The sequence below is a fragment of the Heterodontus francisci genome, chromosome 44 (genome assembly GCF_036365525.1).
Source record: "Heterodontus francisci isolate sHetFra1 chromosome 44, sHetFra1.hap1, whole genome shotgun sequence".
NCBI lineage: Eukaryota > Metazoa > Chordata > Chondrichthyes > Heterodontiformes > Heterodontidae > Heterodontus > Heterodontus francisci.
In genome coordinates this window covers 20886271-20889035 of record NC_090414.1, presented here as the reverse complement: position 1 = coordinate 20889035, position 2765 = coordinate 20886271, and positions in this window count along the sequence as shown.

Genomic DNA, 2765 nt, shown 5'->3' with positions numbered 1-2765 from the left:
CGCCACCACAGAGCCGCCGCGCCTGCGCGCAGCCCCTTAAATAGGACGCCGAAGGGGCGGGGTTTCGGCAGGCTCTCGCGAGATCCCCCGCGGCCCGGGTGGGCGTGGCACGCTCCCCGCGCGCGCGTCGAGGCGCCCGTTGGGGCCCCGCCCCCGTAACCCAAGCCCCGCCCAGGCAAGGGCTTCCCCACAGTTCTCTGCGAGAGCTGCCCACTGCCACGTGACAGCTCCCGCCTCTTTCTCCCTCCTTCTGTCGTCAAGGGTTGACAGGCCCAGAGCAGCAATTGGAATTTATCCCAACTTAATAAGTTTATACTGATGAATGTCTTTATACCAGTATATCATTGTTTTTTAATCTCCATAAAACTGAGGTTGATTTCTAGAGGGATAGAATTGAAAAGCGGAGACGTGTTAGTATGGCACCTTGGTGAGATCGCACTTGGAGTTGCCATGTAGAGTTCTGCTTGCCATATTATGAAAAGGGAAAAGAGGCACTGGCGAAGGCGCAATAAAAGGTTTTACAAGGATGATACCGGAACTGAGAGGTTATCAGGAAAAACTGAACAGGCTGGGGCTCGTTTCTCTAGAAAAGAGAAGGCGGGGGGGGGGGGTAGCGTGACCAATGTGGTCAAATCCCGCAAAAGAGGCTTGACGCCAAATGGGAGATGCCTGGCGGCCAGGAAAATCCCGAGCAAGCCCCATATCAAAATCCTGGACAAACAGGGAGACCAAGTGGCCAATTACGGATGGACCTCAAACGTGGAACCCAGGTTCAAGACACGGGATGGAATTGCTCTGGCCGCCCGACGTTAAACACTCACGAAAGGGCAAGAGGTGGGAATCACGGTAAAGGTACGAGAGCAATAAAGATTTGTCGCGCCCAGAATAACGTCTGTCTCAGATGAGCTGGCACTAACCGCTTTTATGCATGATAACCGTTGTTTCTATCACTCATTATTGTGGGAGGTGGAATTGATATCAAAGAAATTTCTCCTGAATTCACTGTTAGATTTATGGTTATTGACTGTGAATACAGCATCTCTCCTCGGGCAGTGGAATCTGTACTTGGTAAATGTGAGAAGGCCACACCAAAAACACCCAGACCCGTCCTTAATCCCCTGAATGCCCACAGCGTTCCCTCGGCCTGTGATGGCTCACTGGTCCTAGCCAGAGGGATGAGCCATTGTTAAGACTCCAGACTACCACCAGTGTTTTACGGCAGTCACTAATAAATCCAACTGGGAATTCAGGAGAAACCTCTTTACCCGGAGAGTGGGGAGAATGTGGAACTCGCTCCAACAGGGAGTGGTTGCCGTGAATAGTATCGATACGTTTAAGGGGAAGCTGGATAAACACATGAGGGAGAAAGGGATAGAAGAATATGCTGATGGGGGGAGATGAAGAGGAGGTGGGAGGAGGCTCGTGTGGAGCAGATGGGCCGAATGGACTGTAAATACTATGCAGTTCTATTTAATAATTTGTAATATATAAAAATGTGCAACAATCAAATATTAATATGTAATTTGATGTATAACTGTTTATAATGAATACAGTTATTATACAGTATTATCTTCTTTGGCCTCCGTGTCTCGGAAGACAATGGGTAATCGCCTGGAGGTGGTCAGTGGTTTGTGAAGCAGCGCCTGGAGTGGTTATAAAGGCCAATTCTAGAGTGACCGACTCTTCCACAGGTGCTGCAGAGAAATTTGTTTGTTGGGGCTGTTACACAGTTACATATAATAATATATAATACAATATAATATACACTCTCCCTCAATAACCCCCCCTCACTCGCTCTCCCTCGATAACCCCCCCTCACTGACTCCCTCAATAACCCCCCTCACTGACTCACCCTCAATAACCCCCTTCACTGACTCTCCCTCAATAACCCCCTTCACTGACTCTCCCTCAATAACCCCCCTCACTCGCTCTCCCTCAATAACCCCCCTCACTGACTCTCCCTCAATAACCCCCCCTCACTCGCTCTCCCTCAATAACCCCCTTCACTGACTCTCCCTCAATAACCCCCTTCACTGACTCTCCCTCAATAACCCCCCCTCACTGACTCTCCCTCGATAACCCCCCCCTCACTCGCTCTCCCTCAATAACCCCCTTCACTGACTCTCACTCAATAACCCCCTCACTCACTCGCCCTCAATAACCCCCCCTCACTCGCTCTCCCTCAATAACCCCCCTCACTGACTCTCCCTCGATAACCCCCCCTCACTCGCTCTCCCTCAATAACCCCCCCTCACTCGCTCTCCCTCAATAACCCCCCTCACTGACTCTCCCTCGATAACCCCCCCTCACTCGCTCTCCCTCAATAACCCCCTTCACTGACTCTCCCTCAATAACCCCCTTCACTGACTCTCCCTCAATAACCCCCCTCACTGACTCTCCCTCGATAACCCCCCCTCACTCGCTCTCCCTCAATAACCCCCTTCACTGACTCTCACTCAATAACCCCCCTCACTGACTCTCCCTCAATAACCCCCCTCACTGACTCTCCCTCGATAACCCCCCCTCACTCGCTCTCCCTCAATAATCCCCTTCACTGACTCTCCCTCAATAACCCCCTTCACTGACTCTCCCTCGATAACTCCCCCTCACTGACTCTCCCTCGATAACTCCCCCTCACTGACTCTCCCTCGATAACCCTCCTCACTCGCTCTCCCTCAATAACCCACCTCACTGACTCTCCCTCGATAACCCCCACTCACTCGCTCTCCCTCAATAACCCCCTTCACTGACTCTCCCTCAATAAC